We start from the raw sequence: 19873 nt of genomic DNA, 5'->3' as shown, positions 1-19873 counted from the left end.
ATTTGATCTCCTGTGCGCTTCTTATTTTTGGTGCTATAAACAAAAACAGTTTTGAAATTAAAAAAACAAAACAATTTGTGATGGGAGTCACTTTGGGTGGGGGGCCCACGGAGAGGTGGGGAGACCCCTGTCTCAGCTCCCCATATCCCTTTTATGTGTAAGTCACCCTGTGCCTGTTAGGGGTGCAGGGTGATCTGTCCTAATATTGGGGTGGGGGGTTTTTTGATTGTTTAATGCCATGTAGTTGCATCCCATTGTTCTATTGTGTGTCTTGCTTGGGAGCAAACTATTATGGGATGTATGTGTTTGTGTATTGGCTTGGTGGGGGGGGGGTTCCTCCAGCAGCCCTCCCTCCTCCTGAGTAATACAGTACAGTTGGAGGGATAATACAATATACAGTGAAGGAAATGTGTATTTGCTCCCCGGCTGATGGTGAATGTTCGCCCCTCGCACAGAAATGATCGGTCTAACAATGGAATGTTCGGTGTAACACTGAGAGACAGAATACAACAACAAATTCAGCAGAAATGCGTCTAACAAATGATGACGGATCTGCATGTTCATGAGGGAAAGAAGGATTTGATCCCCTTAACAAAACATGACTTAGTACTTGGTGGCAAATCCCTTGTTGGCCATCACAGAGGTCAGACGTTTCCTGGAGTTGGCCCCCAGGTTCGCACACATCTCAGGAGGGATTTTGGCCCACTCCTCTTGGCAGATCCTCTCCAAGTCGTTAAGGTTTGGTGGCTGACGTTTGGCAACTCGAACTTTCAGCTTCCTCCACAGATTTTCAATTGGATGAATGTCTGGAAACTGGCTAGGCCACGCCAGGACCTTAGTGTGCTTCTTCTTGAGCCGCTCCTTTATTGCCTTGGCCGTGTGTTTTGGGTCATTGTCATGCTGGAACACCCATCCACCACCCATTTTCAATGCCCTGGCTGAGGGAAGAAGGTTCTCACCCAAGATTTGATGGTACATTGCCCCGTCTATCATCCCTTTGATGCGGTGTAGTTGTCCTGTCCCTTTAGGAGAAAAACACCCCCAAAGCAGAATGTTTCCACCACCATGTTTCACAGTTGGGATGGTGTTCTTGGGGTCATAGGCAGCATTCCTCCTCCTCCAAACACGGCGAGTTGAGTTGATGCCAAAGAGCTGGATTTTGGTCTCATCTGACCACAACACTTCCCACCAGTCCTCCTCTGCATCATTCAGATGTTCAGTGGCTGACTTCAGATGGGCCTGGACATGTGCTTTCTTGAGCAGAGGGACCTTGTGGGCACTGTAGGGTTTCAGTCCTTGTCGGCGTAGTGTGTTACCAATTGTTTTCTTGGTGACTGTGGTCCCAGCTGCCTGGAGATCATTGACAAGATCCTCACGTGTAGTTCTGGGATGATTCCTCACTGTTCTCATGATCATTGACACTCCACGAGGTGAGATCTTGCATGGTGCACCAGACCTAGGGAGACTGACACTTGTTTTGTGTTTCTTCCATTTGTGAATGATTGCACCAACTGTTGTCACCTTCTCACCAAGCTGCTTGGCCATAGTTTGGTAGCTCAGTCCAGCCTTGTGTAGGTCTACCATCTTGTCCCTGACATCCTTGGACAGCTCTTTGGTCTTTGCCATGGTGGAGAGTTTGGAATCTGATGGTTTGATGGCTCCTGTGGACAGGTGTCTTTTATACAGGTAACACAATGAGATTAGCAGCACTCCCTTTAAGAGACTGCTTCTAATCTCAGCTTGTTACCTGTATGAGAGACACCTGGTAGCCAGAAATCCTGCTGAATGATAGGGGATCAAATCCTTCTTTCCCTCATGAACATGCAGATCCGTCATCATTTGTTAGACTCATTTCTGCTGAATTTGTTGTTGTATTCTGTCTCTCAGTGTTACACCGAACATTCCATTGTTAGACCGATCATTTCTGTGTGAGGGGGAACATTCCATTGTTAGACCGATCATTTCTGTGTGAGGGGCGAACATTCCATTGTTAGACCGATCATTTCTGTGTGAGGGGCGAACGTTCTGCATCAGCCGGGGAGCAAATACGCATTTCCTTCACTGTATGGGGGATTATAATGTTTCTCTCTTAGGATGTCCTGTGTGAAAAGTTCTCCATCAGCTGATTGGTTTTTGATCTTCCCTATACTGCCCCTCCCCCCATAGTGACACCACATTGCCCCCCCATGGTTCCTTTACTCCCACCCCAGTGTCCCCCCTGTACCCCCCTCCATGGCCCCCCTTCTTTCCTGATCTCTCCAGAAGTTTCTCATTCAGCTTCTTGTCTGTGTCTGTTCTTGTAGCTCAGAGAGGGGGCTGGGTGTCCTTCATGTTCTTGTAGCTCAGAGAGGGGGAGGGGGTGTCCTTCATGTTCTTGTAGCTCAGAGAGGGGGAGGGGTGTCCTCCATATTCTTGTAGCTCAGAGAGGGGGAGGGGTGTCCTCCATATTCTGGTAGCTCAGAGAGGGGGAGGGGTGTAACATAAATGTAGGAGTAGGGTAGTTGAGCTGTGATCCCAGTGGAAGCCATGGTTGTCACACGGGGTGGAGGAGCCATCCCTACTGTGCCTATGGTTTGTGTTTCTTTGATCCAAAAATCTGAAAGTCAAGTGACAAAAGTGGGCGGAGCAGATCCCACCAATGAAGGAGGCCGTGTGGATAGCATGCAGCCTGTTACAGCAGGTAACAATGTTTCAGCTGGACTCTGAGATACGGGACCTGAGGATGTCCTAGCTCTTCCAGGATTGGGGAGATGTGAGGATGTGGTCACAAAGGAAGCCACAGTTATCACAGGGGTGGGGTTGGAGGAGTCACCTCTGTGCTACCTACAGCTTGTGTTGCTTTGCCCCAAGGATCCAAAAACAAAGTGAGAGAAGTAGGTGGAGCAGATGCCACTAACATACTGTCGGGTACTGACCTGGGGGAGTTGGTAGCCCAAAACAAGCCAAAGTCATCCCCTCTGAGGTCTACATCTCCACCTGAGGCCCCGGATTCATGTAACGTACTGTTGGGTGATTCAGTGCACATTGAGAATTCTGGGGAGGGTCAGGGGGTGAATGACCATGTACCAGGTCCTGGCCCTAGTGGCTCTCTGGAGTCAAGGCCTGGGGAAGAACTTAAAACCACAACAGACTCTTAAACTGACAATGTTTTGTGTGATGTAAAATATCAAGACGTGTGCAGTGCAGACCCTCCCTCTGTTGCAGTGAGGACCCTCAGCACCCACCAGTCATCCTCACCCTGGCCCCTGCCCACTGCTACAGAGGAACTGTCTGAAGAGGGAGCTGATCAGTTCAGGTCAGACCCCTCTGAACCTGGCCCAGAGAGCCTGAGGTCTCCTCAGAATGTTGTCCACCTGGCACCTGTGGCAGATAGCTCTGAGTCCCTTGAGGCTATAAAAATTGATGGCAGGAGAGAAGGATCACGGGGTTCTGGCTGAAGGACCACCAGCAGTGGATGGCAGGATAAGGGTGTACAGGCAACAGGAATTTGTTTTTTTACCCATTTGTAAAGAAACAGAATGTTCTTCTGAAGTACCTGGTGAAGAGGCACATTGTGTTTCAGTAAGTCCTGGTATAGACCCATATTGTGTGCCTCTATCCCCTTGTGGGAGGAAGTTTTCTTTTGTCTGCTCCCCTGTCACCACAGATACCAGTACTGCCATTTTGGATCCTGGATGTGGAGCACAGAGGAGGGACCACACGGTGAGGGTTTAAATCTGACTCTACTCCCTCAGCAGCTGCGGCTGACGGCACTGAGTTTCTAGAGGTGGATATATTTGATGCCAGCCCAGAGGAGCTCAGGTGTTGTGCCAACAGAAGGTCGGCTAAGGACGGGGTAGAAGTGTGTGACGTGGGTCAGAGGACAAGCCCTGGTGTGTGACGTGGGTCAGAGGACAACCCCTGGTGTGTGACGTGGGTCAGAGGACAACCCCTGGTGTGTGACGTGGGTCAGAGGACAAGCCCTGGTGTGTGACGTGGGTCAGAGGACAACCCCTGGTGTGTGACGTGGGTCAGAGGACAACCCCTGGTGTGTGACGTGGGTCAGAGGACAACCCCTGGTGTGTTACGTGGGTCACAGGACAACCCCTGGTGTGTGACGTGGGTCGGAGGACAACCCCTGGTGCTTGACGTGGGTCAGAGGACAACCCCTGGTGTGTGATGTGGGTCAGAGGACATCCCTTAGTGTGTGACGTGGGTCAGAGGGCATCCCCTGGTGTGTGACGTGGGTCAGAGGGCATCCCCTGGTGTGTGACGTGGGTCAGAGGACAACCCCTGGTGTGTGACGTGGGTCAGAGGACAACCCCTGGTGTGTGACGTGGATAAGAGGACAACCCCTGGTGTGTGATGTGGGTCAGAGGACATCCCTTAGTGTGTGACGTGGGTCAGAGGGCATCCCCTGGTGTGTGACCTGGGTCAGAGGACAATCCCTGGTGGAATCCTTTCTCCTGTCTCTTTCCCCTTTGTCACCACAGTCGCAGGTGCTGCCAGTGCAGACTCATTTCTGTGTGTTGCAGAGGGAAGTCTGCAGGATGTTGGGACAAATTCAGCCCAATCAGTGTCTTCCACCTCAGGAGCTGCAGATGACATCACCGGGGACTTCCAGGCTGATAGGTTTGAGGTTGGCCCGGAGGAGCTCAGGGGTTGTGCTGACAGACGTCCTGCTGAGGAGGACAGAGTAGAAGGGTGTGGCACGGGTCAGAGGATGACTTCTGGTGGAATAAAGTCTTCTGTGGATTTATCCTTTGTCCCCACAGCTATGAGTATCATGATTGAGGATTCATTGCTGTGCACAGCAGAGGAAGGTCTGCAGGATGATGGGGGAACATTGACCGATCACTCAGGAACGACCTTATGCCAGGCTCAAACATCTGGGTGCGGTAACTAATAGAGACCCACCAGGTGACCATGGCCAGGGGATGAAGATGATGACAGAACACAATGACAGGTTTGCCTGTACCCTTCCAGTAGGTAGTCGGTGGCCAGTGGATGAAGTGGATCTGCAGGGCGATCTGCTGGCCAGTTCTGATCCAGACCCTTTAGGATCACTCAGAGATAGCTAGTCGCCGTGGGCGTGTGTTGTATCCGGGACACAGCGCAGCTCACCTCGTCACTAATAGCAACAACCCGCTCACCGCTCTGTCGTCTCATTGATTTTTCTTTATTTTCATTTTCATCGTTTTACTGTTTTGGTTCCCCAACAGTTCAGTGCGGACAGCATGGAGTCCCAGCGGGGTTTGTGCTTTGTCCTTTTTCTGTGTTCCTTTCACACATTTCCCCTGTTTTCTCTTCTTTTATCAATTTTTGTTTTTATATTTTGTTTATCTAATTGGACCAGCACCATCTAGTGTCTGCTCTTCATACTGCCCCCTCTGTATTATCAGTCTGGAGTCACTTCTTGTTCATGTCACTTCCTGCTTTCACTTCCTATCTGTGTCACTTCCTGTCTGTGTCACTTCCTGTACGAGTCACTTCCTGTCTCTGTCACTTCCTGTCCCGGGAACACTTTCCTCCTCTCAGCCATTTTAGATCCTGTGATTGTCGGTCTCCATCCTGAACATACGGCCACCATAGGGCCAGCATGGGATCTTCTCCATGTCAGAGCACACGGGTAAGTCAGGTGGATCTCCTATTCCTGGTCCCGGCTATAGACGATCTGCGTGTATACATGTATATATATATATCTCAGCATCTACTTCTCAGTGTTGGTTTCCTCCTCATTGCCGGCCATTAAATGGGCCTCAGAATGGCTCCGGTATTCCCTCCTAGGAAGGACATTCAGGCCGATCTCCCACCATGTTATTATTATACAGGATGGATATGGCGCCAACAGTCTGTGCAGCGCTGTACAATATAAGGGGGGCGGTACAATTACAATACATTTCAGTACAGAAGGGATAGGAGGGCCTGGCCCGTGGAGCTTACAATCTAAAGGAAGGGGGAGGTGGTACAGAAGGTGATGGCTGCGGGGGATGGTCTGGTGGAGGTGACCCAAGTACAGTTCTTAGGTGGGGGTGGGGTGAGCTTCCCTGAATAAATGAGTTTTCAAAGATCACCTAAAGGCAGACAGGGTGGGGGCTGACCGGACATACTGGGGTAGGGAGTTCCAGAGGATGGGAGAGGCTCTGGAGGTGAGCGAGGGAGGAGGCGATGAGGGAACCAGAGAGGAAGATGCCTTGGGAGGAGCGGGCGATGTGGGCAATATCTGCGGATGAGGTTGGTGATGTAGCCGGGGGCGGGGTTGTGGATGGCTTTGTAAGGTGTGGTTAGTATTCTGAATTTTATACATTGGGTTAGTGGAAGCCAATGAAGGGATTGGCAGAGAGGGGTGGAGGTCAGTGAATGGAGGCCAGTGGAGGGATTGGCAGAGGGGGGTGGAGGACACTGAATGGAGGCCAGTGGAGGGATTGGCAGAGGGGGGTGGAGGACACTGAATGGAGGCCAATGGAGGGAATGGCAGAGAGGGGTGGAGGACACTGAGTGGAGGCCAATGAAGGGATTGGCAGAGAGGGGTGGAGGACACTAAGTGGAGGCCAATGAAGGGATTGGCAGAGAGGGGTGGAGGACACTGAGTGGAGGCCAGTGGAGGGATTGGCAGAGAGGGGTGGAGGGTGTATATGGGGGAGGTAGGTGATCTGGGTGTATATGGGGGAGGTAGGTGATCTGTGGGATCTGGGTGTATATAGGGGAGGTAGGTGATCTGTGGGATCTGGGTGTATATAGGGGAGGTAGGTGATCTGTGGGATCTGGGTGTATATGGGGGAGGTAGGTGATCTGTGGGATCTGGGTGTATATGGGGGAGGTAGGTGATCTGTGGGATCTGGGTGTATATGGGGGAGGTAGGTGATCTGTGGGATCTGGGTGTATATGGGGGAGGTAGGTGATCTGTGGGATCTGGGTGTATATGGGGGAGGTAGGTGATCTGTGGGATCTGGGTGTATATGGGGAGGTAGGTGATCTGTGAGTGCAGGGGAGGTAGGTAGTCTGGGAACTCTCTGGTTGTTGAGGAGTTGGATCATCTGTGTCCCGGGAGGTAGGTAGTCTTTTGGATCTGTTTGTGGAGGAGGTAGGTGATATTTGGGTCATTTTTTGGAGGGAGGATGGTGAGCTCTGGGAACTGAATGTCAGATATGTATGGGGGAGGGGTGAGAAGCTGGGAGCGGTGTGTATGGGGGAGGGGTGAGAAGCTGGGAGGGGTGTGTATGGGGGAGGGGTGAGAAGCTAGGAGGGGTGTGTATGGGGGAGGGGTGAGAAGCTGGGAGGGGTGTGTATGGGGGAGGGGTGAGAAGCTGGGAGGGGTATGTATGGGGGAGGGGTGAGAAGCTGGGGAGGGATGTGTATGGGGGAGGGGTGAGAAGCTGGGGAGGGATGTGTATGGGGGAGGGGTGAGAAGCTGAGGAGGTGTGTGTATGGGGGAGGGGTGAGAAGCTGAGGAGGGATTTGTATGGGGGAAGGGTGTGTATGGGGGAGGGGTGAGAAGCTGAGGAGGGGATGTGTATGGGGGAGGGGTGAGAAGCTGAGGAGGGGATGTGTATGGGGGAGGGGTGAGAAGCTGAGGAGGGGATGTGTATGGGGGAGGGGTGAGAAGCGGAGGAGGGGATGTGTATGGGGGAGGGGTGAGAAGCTGAAGAGGGATGTGTATGGGGGAGGGGTGAGAAGCTGGGGAGGGATGTGTATGGGGGAGGGGTGAGAAGCTGGGGAGGGATGTGTATGGGGGAGGGGTGAGAAGCTGGGGAGGGATATGTATGGGGGAGGGGTGAGAAGCTGAGGAGGGATGTGTATGGGGGAGGGGTGAGAAGCTGGGAGGGGTGTGTATGGGGGAGGGGTGAGAAGCTGGGAGGGGTGTGTATGGGGGAGGGGTGAGAAGCTGGGAAGGATGTGTATGGGGGAGGGGTGAGAAGCTGGGGAGGGATGTGTATGGGGGAGGGGTGAGAAGCTGGGAGGGGTGTGTATGGGGGGGGGGGGGGTGAGAAGCTGGGAGGGGTGTGTATGGGGGAGGGGTGAGAAGCTGGGAAGGATGTGTATGGGGGAGGGGTGAGAAGCTGGGGAGGGATGTGTATGGGGGAGGGGTGAGAAGCTGGGAGGGGTGTGTATGGGGGGGGGGTGAGAAGCTGGGAGGGATGTGTATGGGGGAGGGGCGAGAGGCTGGGAGGGATGTGTATGGGGGAGGGGTGAGAAGCCGGGGACGGGTATGTATGGGGGAGGGGTGAGAAGCTGAGGAGGGATGTGTATGGGGGAGGGGTGAGAAGCTGGGAGGGGATGTGTATGGGGGAGGGGATGTGTATGGGGGAGGGGTGAGAAGCTGGGGAGGGATGTGTATGGGGGAGGGGTGAGAAGCTGAGGAGGGATGTGTATGGGGGAGGGGTGAGAAGCTGGGAGGGATGTGTATGGGGGAGGGGTGAGAAGCTGGGAGGGGTGAGAAGCTGGGAGGGGTGAGAAGCTGAGGAGGGATGTGTATGGGGGAGGGGTGAGAAGCTGAGGAGGGATGTGTATGGGGGAGGGGTGAGAAGCTGAGGAGGGATGTGTATGGGGGAGGGGTGAGAAGCTGGGAGGGGATGTGTATGGGGGAGGGGATGTGTATGGGGGAGGGGTGAGAAGCTGGGGAGGGATGTGTATGGGGGAGGGATGTGTATGGGGGAGGGGTGAGAAGCCGGGGAGGGATGTGTATGGGGGAGGGGCGAGAAGCCGGGGAGGGATGTGTATGGGGGAGGGGCGAGAAGCCGGGGACGGGTATGTATGGGGGAGGGGTGAGAAGCCGGGGACGGGTATGTATGGGGGAGGGGTGAGAAGCTGAGGAGGGATGTGTATGGGGGAGGGGTGAGAAGCTGGGAGGGGATGTGTATGGGGGAGGGGATGTGTATGGGGGAGGGATGTGTATGGGGGAGGGGTGAGAAGCTGGGAGGGGTGTGTGTGGGGGAGGGGTGAGAAGCTGAGGAGGGATGTGTATGGGGGAGGGGTGAGAAGCTGGGAGGGATGTGTATGGGGGAGGGGTGAGAAGCTGGGAGGGATGTGTATGGGGGAGGGGTGAGAAGCTGAGGAGGGATGTGTATAGGGGAGGGGTGAGAAGCTGGGAGGGATGTGTATGGGGGAGGGGTGAGAAGCTGAGGAGGGATGTGTATGGGGGAGGGGTGAGAAGCTGGGGAGGGATGTGTATGGGGGAGGGATGTGTATGGGGGAGGGGTGAGAAGCCGGGGAGGGATGTGTATGGGGGAGGGGCGAGAAGCCGGGGAGGGATGTGTATGGGGGAGGGGTGAGAAGCCGGGGACGGGTATGTATGGGGGAGGGGTGAGAAGCCGGGGACGGGTATGTATGGGGGAGGGGTGAGAAGCTGAGGAGGGATGTGTATGGGGGAGGGGTGAGAAGCTGGGAGGGGATGTGTATGGGGGAGGGGATGTGTATGGGGGAGGGATGTGTATGGGGGAGGGGTGAGAAGCTGGGAGGGGTGTGTGTGGGGGAGGGGTGTGTGTGGGGGAGGGATGAGAAGCTGAGGAGGGGTGTGTGTGGGGGAGGGGTGAGAAGCTGAGGAGGGGTGTGTGTGGGGGAGGGGTGAGAAGCTGAGGAGGGGTGTGTGTGGGGGAGGGGTGAGAAGCTGAGGAGGGATGTGTATGGGGGAGGGGTGAGATGCTGGGAGGGGTGTGTATGGGGGAGGGGTGAGCAGCTGGGGAGGGGTGTGTATGGGGGAGGGGTGAGAAGCTGGGAGGGGTGAGAAGCTGGGAGGGGTGTGTATGGGGGAGGGGTGAGAAGCTGGGAGGGATGAGAAGCTGGGAGGGGTGTGTATGGGGGAGGGGTGAGAAGCTAGGGAGGGGTGAGAAGCTGGGGAGGGATGTGTATGGGGGAGGGGTGAGAAGCTGGGAGGGGTGTGTATGGGGGAGGGGTGAGAAGCTGGGAGGGGTGTGTATGGGGGGGGGGGGGTGAGAAGCTGGGAGGGATGTGTATGGGGGAGGGGCGAGAAGCTGGGAGGGATGTGTATGGGGGAGGGGTGAGAAGCCGGGGACGGGTATGTATGGGGGAGGGGTGAGAAGCCGGGGACGGGTATGTATGGGGGAGGGGTGAGAAGCTGGGAGGGGTGTGTATGGGGGAGGGGTGAGAAGCTGGGAGGGATGTGTATGGGGGAGGGGCGAGAAGCCGGGGACGGGTATGTATGGGGGAGGGGTGAGAAGCCGGGGACGGGTATGTATGGGGGAGGGGTGAGAAGCCGGGGACGGGTATGTATGGGGGAGGGGTGAGAAGCTGAGGAGGGATGTGTATGGGGGAGGGGTGAGAAGCTGGGAGGGGATGTGTATGGGGGGAGGGGTGTGTATGGGGGAGGGATGTGTATGGGGGAGGGGTGAGAAGCTGAGGAGGGGTGTGTGGGTGGGAGGGGTGAGAAGCTGGGAGGGGTGTGTATGGGGGAGGGGTGAGAAGCTGGGAGGGGTGTGTATGGGGGAGGGGTGAGAAGCTAGGGAGGGATGTGTATGGGGGAGGGGTGAGAAGCTGGGAGGGGTGAGAAGCTGGGGAGGGATGTGTATGGGGGAGGGGTGTGTATGGGGGAGGGGTGAGAAGCTGGGAAGGGTGTGTATGGGGGAGGGGTGAGAAGCTGGGAGGGGTGTGTATGGGGGAGGGGTGAGAAGTTGGGGACGGTATGTATGGGGGAGGGGTGAGAAGCCAAGGATGGGTATGTATGGGGGGGGGGGGGGGGTAAGAAGCCAAGGACGGGTATGTATGGGGGAGGGGGTAAGAAGCCAAGGACGGGTATGTATGGGGGAGGGGTAAGAAGCCAAGGACGGGTATGTATGTGGGAGGGGTGAGAAGCCAAGGACGGGTATGTCGGAGGGGTAAGAAGCCAAGGACGGGTATGTATGGGGGAGGGGTGAGAAGCCAAGGATGGGTATGTATGGGGGAGGGGGTGTAAGGACTCAGTGGGCTCATTCCCAGCACACAGCCCATGGTATTGTGTGTAGAATGCGTGTTCTCCGGTGTGCAGTGGGGGGGCGCTGTTGTGCGGTGTAATGAGGTGTTAGGACACAGGGCGGAGCTTGCGTTCTTCTATAGAATGCTGTGGGCGGGGCTCTGTGTCATATCATACAAGGTGTGGGGACGCTCTGCACACACAATACAACCTCACATTGGTTTCTTGGATGGGGATGGAAGTCAGAGAACATCGGGAACATGGCCTTGTTCAGCTCCCATACACTAGGACAATCTCCTGCCAACATTCTCCCTGGAAGATCCTTCCATCCATTCTCCAATCATTCGTGACATCCAATAGAAGGGGACTTCTGACAGCAGTGAGAAGATGATGGAAGACGTTTCCGGAATGAAGACGTTTCCAGCAGTGAGATGATGATGGAAGACGTTTCCGGAATGAAGACGTTTCCAGCAGTGAGAAGATGATGGAAGAAGTTTCCGGAATGAAGACGTTTCCAGCAGTGAGAAGATGATGGAAGACATTTTTGGAATGAAGACGTTTCCAGCAGTGAGAAGATGATGGAAGACGTTTCCGGAATGAAGACGTTTCCAGCAGTGAGAAGATGATGGAAGACGTTTCTGGAATGAAGACGTTTCTAGCAGTGAATGAGGCTTCATTCAGGAAAGTCCATTCATTCCAAAACAAAGGTTTTCCCCAGGAAATGAGAAGGACATTGGTCATGTCATCCGAGGTACAGATGACAATTGTCACATGAATGTTTGTACGGACGGTCATTGGAAAACCTACTAGTGTATGGCCAGATGGACTGTTGGTGTGAATGAGCCCTAAAGGTGACCATACACGATACAATCTGATTGTACAATCTCCTTTACATCCGCCATCACCTCCATAGTACAAGGATCTGCCCCATTCCATACAGACTGATGGGGTGTCTGGGGGTCCTCCTATTACATCGTTTGGGGAAAGTAAAAATAAATAGTTTTCTGTTCCAGAACCCCCCAAATATGTACCTTGTCACCCCTCCTATGTTCCCTGCATTGCCCCTCCCCCCATAGTGACCCCAAATTGTTTTCATTGGTTTTCCTCTCCTTTTCCAGTAATGATCCAACATTGTCCTCCATAGTTCCTCCCCTCCATTATGATGACCCCCCTATTGTCCTCCATAGTTCCTCCCCTCCATTATGATGACCCCACATTGTCCTCCATAGTTCCTCCCCTTCATTATGATGACCCCACATTGTCCTCCATAGTTCCTCCCCTCCATTATGATGACCCCATATTGTCCTCCATAGTTCCTCCCCTCCATTATGATGACCCCACATTGTACTCCATAGTTCCTCCCCTCCATTATGATGACCCCACATCGTCCTCCATAGTTCCTCCCCTCCATTATGATGACCCCACATCGTCCTCCATAGTTCCTCCCCTCCATTATGATGACCCTCCCATTTTCCTCCATAGTTCCTCCCCTCCATTATGATGATCCACTATTGTCCTCCATAGTTCCTCCCCTCCACTAAGATGACCCCCCCATTTTCCTCCATAGTTCCTTCCCTCCATTATGATGACCTCATTGTCCTCCATAGTTCCTCCTCTCCATTATGATGACCCCACATTGTCCTCCATAGTTCCTCCCCTCCATTATGATGACCCCACATTGTCCCCCATAGTTCCTCCTCTCCATTATGATGACCCCACATCGTCCTCCATAGTTCCTCCCCTCCATTATGATGACCCTCCCATTTTCCTCCATAGTTCCTCCCCTCCATTATGATGATCCACTATTGTCCTCCATAGTTCCTTCCCCCCATTATGATGACCCCACACTGTCCTACATAGTTCCTCCCCTCCATTAAGATGACCCCCCCATTTTCCTCCATAGTTCCTTCCCTCCATTATGATGACCCCATTGTCCTCCATAGTTCCTCCCCTCCATTATGATCACCTCATGTTGTCCTCCATAGTTCCTCCCCTCCATTATGATGATCCAACATTGTCCTCCATAGTTCCTCCCCTCCATTATGATGACCCCACATTGTCTTCCATTGTTCCTTCCCTCCATTATGATGACCCCACGTTGTCCTCCATAGTTCTCCCCTCCATTATGATGACCCCACGTTGTCCTCCATAGTTCTCCCCTCCATTATGATGACCCCACGTTGTCTTCCATAGTTCTCCCCTCCATTATGATGACCCCACGGAATCCTCCATAGTTCCTTCCCTCCATTATGATGACCCCACATCTTCCTCCATAGTTCCTCCCCTTCATTATGATGACCCCACATCGTCCTCCATAGTTCCTCCCCCCCCATTATGATGACCATATATTGTCCTCCATAGTTCCCCCCCCCCCCCCCATTATGATGACCCCACATTGTCCTCCATAGTTCCTCCCCCCCCCATTATGATGACCATATATTGTCCTCCATAGTTCCTCCCCTCCATTATGATGACCTCCTGTTGTCCTCCATAGTTCCTCCCCTCCATTATGATGATCCAACATTGTCCTCCATAGTTCCTCCCCTCCATTATGATGACCCCCCTATTGTCCTCCATAGTTTCTCCCCACCATTATGATGATCCCCCCATTGTCCTCCATAGTTCCCCCCCCCCCCCCCATTATGATGACCATTAGAGATGATCGAATTTTTCAAAAATTCGATTCGGCTGATTCGGCGAATTCCAGGAAGAAATTCGATTCGATGCGAATTAATTCGCTACGAAGTTAACTTATAAAAAGGGTTTCTAGGCTTCAGAGAGCCTTTATATTAGTGCAGAACACTGTACCTTTAATTTAAATGCCCTTGGAGATGAGGAAGGAGAAGGATGAGAAGAAGGAGAAGGATGAGAAGAAGGAGAAGGAGGAGAAGAAGGAGAAGGAGGAGAAGAAGGAGAAGGAGGAGAAGAAGGAGAAGGATGAGGAGAAGGAGAAGGATGAGAAGAAGGAGAAGGATGAGAAGAAGGAGAAGGATGAGAAGAAGGAGAAGGATGAGAAGAAGGAGAAGGATGAGAAGAAGGAGAAGGATGAGAAGAAGGAGAAGGATGAGAAGAAGGATGAGAAGAAGGATGAGAAGAAGGATGAGAAGAAGGATGAGAAGAAGGATGAGAAGAAGGATGAGAAGAAGGATGAGAAGAAGGGTGAGAAGAAGGAGAAGGATGAGAAGAAGGACAGTTCTGTGACAGTTTCTGTCTATTTCTGACAGTTCTGTGACATTCACTCCATACAGCGGTTGAAACATTGTATCTATTTGTTTCCATAAATGACATTCTGCAGATACACTTAGAGGAGCTCTGCAGATACACTTTTTGCCGGCTTGGAATTATTCTTATTTTCATCCTACTTCTTCTTCTTCTTCTTCTTCATCATCCTCATCCTCAGAAGAAGAGGATGAGGATGAAGAAGAAGAAGAAGAAGAAGAAGAAGTAGGATGAAAAGAAGAATAATTCCATGCCGGCAAAAAGTGTATGTGCAGAGTTCCTCTATTTCTGACAGTTCTCTGACAGCTCCTTCACATGTACAGCGGTTGAAACATCTGTATCCTAAATGGAAACTAATAGATACAATGTTTCAACCGCTGTACATGTGTTCCTTCTGTCAGAGAACTGTCAGAAATAGCGGAGCTCACTGCAGGGACACTTTTGCCGGCTGATCGGGAAATATTCGATTCGCGCACCCGAAGTAGGCAAAATTTCGGATTCGACGCGAATCGAATATTTCCTGAAATTCGTATCGAATTCCGGTTCGCCTGGTTCGATTCGCTCATCTCTAATGCCCATATATTGTCCTCCATAGTTCTTCCCCTCCATTATGATGATCCATTCATTCCAAAACAAAGGATTTCCCCAGGAAATGAGAAGGACATTGGTCATGTCATCCGAGGTACAGATGACAATTGTCACATGAATGTTTGTACGGACGGTCATTGGAAAATCTACTAGTGTATGGCCAGATGGACTGTTGGTGTGAATGAGCCCTAAAGGTGACCATACACGATACAATCTGATTGTACAATCTCCTTTACATCCACCATCACCTCCATAGTACAAGGATCTGCCCCATTCCATACAGACTGATGGGGTGTCTGGGGGTCCTCCTATTACATCGTTTGGGGAAAGTCAAAAAAAATAGTTTTCTGTTCCAGAACCCCCCAATATGTACCTTGTCCCCCCTCCTATGTTCCCTGCATTGCCCCTCCCCCCATAGTGACCCCACATTGTCCTCCATAGTTCCTCCCCTCCATTATGATGACCCCACATTGTCCTCCATAGTTCCTCCCCTCCATTATGATGACCCCACATTGTCCTCCATAGTTCCTCCCCTCCATTATGATGACCCCACATTGTCCTCCATAGTTCCTCCCCTCCATTATGATGACCCCACATTGTCCTCCATAGTTCCTCCCCTTCATTATGATGACCCCACATTGTCCTCCACAGTTCCTCTCCTCCATTATGATGACCCGCCTTGTCCTCCATAGTTCCTTCCCCCCATTATGATGACCCCACATTGTCCTCCATAGTTCCTCCCCTTCATTATGATGACCCCACATTGTCCTCCACAGTTCCTCTCCTCCATTATGATGACCCGCCTTGTCCTCCATAGTTCCTTCCCCCCATTATGATGACCCCACATTGTCCTACATAGTTCCTCCCCTCCATTAAGATGACCCCCCCATTTTCCTCCATAGTTCCTTCCCTCCGTTATGATGACCCCATTGTCCTCCATAGTTCCTTCCCCCCATTATGATGACCCCACATCGTCCTCCATAGTTCCTCCCCTCCATTATGATGACCCCACATTGTCCTCCATAGTTCTCCCCTCCATTATGATGACCCTCCCATTTTCCTCCATAGTTCCTCCCCTCCATTATGATGATCCACTATTGTACTCCATAGTTCCTTCCCCCCATTATGATGACCCCCCATTGTCCTCCATAGTTCTCCCCTCCATTATGATGACCCCACATCGTCCTCCATAGTTCCTCCCCTCCATTATGATGACCCCACATTGTCCTCCATAGTTCCTCCCCTCCATTATGATGACCCCACATTGTCTTCCATAGTTCCTTCCCTCCATTATGATGACCCCACGTTGTCCTCCATAGTTCTCCCCTCCATTCTGATGACCCCACGTTGTCCTTCATAGTTCCTTCCCTCCATTATGATGACCCCACATCGTCCTCCATAGTTCCTCCCCTTCATTATGATGACCCCACATCGTCCTCCATAGTTCCTCCCCTCCATTATGATGACCCCACATTCTCCATCAACTCTGTAATACAAGGATCTGCCCCATTCCATACAGACTGATAGGGTGTCTGGGGGTTCTCCTATTACATTGTTTGGGGAAAGTAAAAAGAAATCGTTTTCTATTCCAGAACCCCCCAGTATGTACCTTGTCACCCCCTCCTATGTTCCCTGCATTGCCCCTCCCCCCATAGTGACCCCACATTGTCCTCCATAGTTCCTCCCCTCCATTATTATGACCCCACATTGTCCTCCATAGTTCCTCCCCTCCATTATGATGACCCCACGTTGTCTTCCATAGTTCCTCTCTTCCATTATGATGACCCTCCCATTTTCCTCCATAGTTCCTTCCCTCCATTATGATGACCCCACGTTGTCCTCCATAGTTCCTCCCCTCCATTATGATGACCCCACGTTTCCTCCACAGTTCCTCCCCTCCATTATGATGACCCCACGTTGTCCTCCATAGTTCCTCCCCTCCATTATGATGACCCCACGTTTCCTCCACAGTTCCTTCCCTCCATTATGGTGACCCCACGTTGTCCTCCATAGTTCCTCCCCTCCATTATGATGACCCCACGTTTCCTCCACAGTTCCTCCCCTCCATTATGATGACCCCCACGTTGTCCTCCATAGTTCCTTCCCTCCATTATGATGACCCTACTTTGCTCTCCATAGTTCCTCTCTCCTTTTCTTTTAGTGACACCACATTGCCCCCCCATGGTACCCCCCCACTTAGTGACACCACATTGCCCCCCATGGTTCCCCTCTCTCCCTTCAATAGCTGCTGTGACCCCAGTAGTCTCCCTCTATGGCTTCTTCCATCCTGATCTCTCCAGACATTTCTTCTTCAGCTTCTTGTCTGTCTCCGACTGCAGCTCCATGTAAGAGGGGGAGGGGTGTCCTCTAGTGCAGGAAAGGATGGGTAAGAGGTGATCTCAGTGTAGAGGGTGTCTTTAGTGGGGGAGGGGTGTCTTCTGTGGGGGGGAGAGGGGGTGTCTTCAGTGGAGGAGATGGAGGTTTTCTTGGGGGGAAATAACACCAGATCTATATCCTCCTGAGAAGACAAGGGTCATTGGGGTGACATGGCAGAACTTTAGCTGAACATTAGACAGCACCGCGTATTCCAAGGGGGCTGGGAGGCCAACTGAACCCAGCTTTGTTTGCGGACAGGGAGGAGTCCAATGGTCTGTTTGTGGACAGGGAGGAGTCCAATGGTCTGTTTGTGGACAGGGAGGAGTCCAATGGTCTGTTTGCGCAAGTCCTAAACAAAAGCTCCATTGTTCTCATTTCCCAAGAAGGAAGAAGCTGCTCTGGCTGTACAGATCACACAGGTGGAGTCTACACTGCAGTCTGCATTGTCAGCCAAGCAGCTGAAGGAGTCCAACATCTAAACGTCTACTAATCAGGCGTACTCTTGGAGCACCACCTACACAAGACTCACCTCGTCCATCTAGACTGCTCACTAGACCTTCTTCTACAGCCTCTGAGCCATCACTTCCCTCCTCTGCTGGTGGAGCTTTATTAGGATCTATAGAGGGACAACACTGGCCTCGTTTTGTCCATCAGAATCAAGGAAACGGCAGAGATCCGGCCATAGGGGAGGTAGGAAACACCAACACTGCAACAAGGGATCTCCCACTCATCCAACCATCCCAACAGATGATTCATCATCAACAGGAATAGACGGAATTGTCACCTTCACCTCCGCTGGACTGACATTGGGTAAGATGGACCTTCTGGGGAAAGGTTTGGGCTTTAGCCCTAAAGGTATCATGAAGGTTTGTTGGCACAGGACTTGTATAGATGTTTCAGGAATATTAGATTGAAGGGACATTATTCCTGGAGAGGCCATATTGAGGGATCATCTGTAGTCACACCACTGAGTAGGTCTGTCTGAGGTTTACACACAAAATGGAAGTTTCCACCACCCACTACATATGCAGCAGCAGAAATGTTCCTTCATTTGGATGGTAAAGTATGACAGTCTATAATCAGGAACTATGGGGTCATGTCCTAATCATGGGACCATTGAGGAGAAAGGTGCATTGTCATCATTAGCAGCAAGGGGAGATATAACAATGAAGCCAGCTGATAAGGGGGATGGGTTGTCATTCTGGACACAGCATATGATGACAATGAGGTCATGTGACAATCATCTGATTTACATGTATATGAGAAATTGTCAGGTGACCCTGTATTAGGTCTACAGAGAACATTGAGATCTATATTAGATGGAGGGCTGAGGAAGGGGGGCATTTCAAAGGATATTTCAGAGGATTTATGGACACAACATCCCATTACACTGCTATTATATACATTACCTAAGATACAGAAACCACCACCCTTCCCACCAGGTAGGTCAGTAGTGGGGGGAGGGGGATCTTTATATTTTCCAGCAGATACTTTACCTGATAAGGTGCCGTCACCTCTGGTACAGAAAACTAAAGCCTATGTCCGGGTGCAGCAGATTTGTTTAGTAAGATGAGATCTCTATTCCTGGGAGATTTGGACATTTATGGAAGGATTTGTTTGTATCTTTCTGTAGGATGCCATGGGCCCTCCTTAGGTCGGTGTCGTCGGGGTCCCGGTGTTTGTATCTTTCTGTAGGATGCCATGGGCCCTCCTTAGGTCGGTGTCGTCGGGGTCCCGGTGTTTGTATCTTTCTGTAGGATGCCATGGGCTCTCCTTAGGTCGGTGTCGTCGGGGTCTCGGTGTTTGTATCTTTCTGTAGGATGCCATGGGCCCTCCTTAGGTCGGTGTTGTCGGGGTCCCGGTGTTTGTATCTTTCTGTAGGATGCCATAGGATGCCATGGGCCCTCCTTAGGTCGGTGTCGTCGGGGTCTCAGTGTTTGTATCTTGCTGTAGGATGCCATGGACAGTCTGTAAGGTGTTCCTTAATGCTTTGTATTCTCTGTTGATCCATTTATTGGGTTGTTTGTTGGATGGTTTCTTGTGGATGACTTTTCTCAGCTGGGATGTTTCTACAATGGTGTGTGATATTTTATGGAGGTTCTTTGCTGCCGGGTTCACACCTCGTGCACTTACCTCATAGGTGTAGTTTTCTGGCAGTTTTTTTGTTTTCAGTTTCAGTTACCTTTCTGCATTTTGTGGTAGACTGTTTGTTTGGACCATTTAAATAATAGTGGCAGGTTGCAGACATAAGTCTGGAGGTTTAGAGATGGTTTGTTTGAAGATTTATTTTATATAGAAGTAGTTGGTTGTGGTCTGATAGATGTTTGTGGATTAACTGTAAGGACATTGATGAGTGAAGGGTTCATATCTGTGATGACATAGTCTACCACTGTAAGGACATTGACGAGTGATGGCCTCATATCTGTGATGGCATAGTCTACCACTGTAAGGACATTGACGAGTGAAGGGTTCATATCTGTGATGGCATAGTCTACCACTGTAAGGACATTGACGAGTGAAGGGTTCATATCTGTGATGGCATAGTCTACCACTGTAAGGACATTGATGAGTGAAGGGTTCATATCTGTGATGGCATAGTCTACCACTGTAAGGACATTGATGAGTGATGGGTTCATATCTGTGATGGCATAGTCTACCACTGTAAGGACATTGATGAGTGATGGGTTCATATCTGTGATGGCATAGTCTACCACTGTAAGGACATTGATGAGTGATGGGTTCATATCTGTGATGGCATAGTCTACCACTGTAAGGACATTGATGAGTGATGGCCTCATATCTGTG

At 51.6% G+C, this 19873-nt stretch overlaps 1 protein-coding gene across 1 annotated transcript in view; it reads left to right on the top strand.

Annotated features, from left to right (window-relative positions):
- The first annotated feature begins 17548 nt into the window (after window positions 1–17548).
- LOC149434746 (uncharacterized) overlaps window positions 17549–19873 on the top strand; it is a 39334-nt gene continuing 37009 nt past the window's right edge. The window contains exon 1 of the mRNA XM_089663448.1: window positions 17549–17878. The gene's annotated coding sequence lies outside the window, so the exon portion shown is untranslated. The remainder of the gene's footprint in view (window positions 17879–19873) is intronic.

The sequence above is a fragment of the Staurois parvus genome, unplaced genomic scaffold, assembly GCF_062004578.1.
Source record: "Staurois parvus isolate SC_StPar_1 unplaced genomic scaffold, SC_StPar_1.0 ptg001689l, whole genome shotgun sequence".
Lineage (NCBI taxonomy): Eukaryota > Metazoa > Chordata > Amphibia > Anura > Ranidae > Staurois > Staurois parvus.
The sequence above is the reverse complement of the archived record's forward strand: the minus strand, read 5'-3'. Positions and strand labels throughout refer to the sequence as shown.